This window comes from Myotis brandtii, unplaced genomic scaffold (assembly GCF_000412655.1).
Source record: "Myotis brandtii unplaced genomic scaffold, ASM41265v1 scaffold634, whole genome shotgun sequence".
Classification (NCBI taxonomy): domain Eukaryota; kingdom Metazoa; phylum Chordata; class Mammalia; order Chiroptera; family Vespertilionidae; genus Myotis; species Myotis brandtii.
This window is the reverse complement of record NW_005370427.1, coordinates 1,391,628-1,392,374: the sequence shown is the minus strand read 5'-3', so window position 1 is coordinate 1,392,374 and position 747 is coordinate 1,391,628.

Sequence of the window (747 nt, the reverse complement as noted above, 5' to 3'; positions counted from 1 at the left end):
TGTGGGAAAACAGACTTTAAAATATCCCTCAAATTAAGAGTAAACACATTACTAAAATGCATATTTTCAAGGCTTCATATTATAGTCTTAAAAATTTTTTTATTAATAGAAGTGTGAAATAAAAATTATTTTAATTTTTTTCTTTAAAGTTTTGATCTTTAAAATAATTGTTGAATAAACTTAAGCATAGAAATAAAGGAAAGGTTTTGTTGGCATACAGCAATCAATGAAGAGTTGTGTAGGCTCATATAGGGAGTTACACTGTGCTCATTAAGTCACCATGGAAAGACAGGCCTACCTGTTTAATTTTCCCCAGGGGAACAATTCCTCATTGCCTCCCTCTAACTGGAATGCTCAGGCTCATTGGTTCCTTCTTCCCTTGGTTTGTGCTTTGCTTATGGCCTTGCCTTACAATGCTGAGGGCCCCGGAAGTTTGGGAGTTACTGCAGTCATGGATCAATGCAGTAGAAACTATCTTCCCACAACAGAGCATCTGGAACCATTTTCATTATTAGTTTGGCTTCTTTGTGGAAGACGATGTTTCAGTCCTCTCATTTCACTGTCACTTAAAAGCACTCACATTGATCTGACAAACATTTTTTGGAGTCTCTCAATGTCATGGGCTCCATGCCACATGCGCAGGAGGAACCCCCATCAGAGAAGGCACCCTGTCCCTCTCTGGGATCTGCCTGCACAGAGAAGGGTGGTTGCTGTACACCGAGAGGGACACTGTAAGGGCAGTATGGC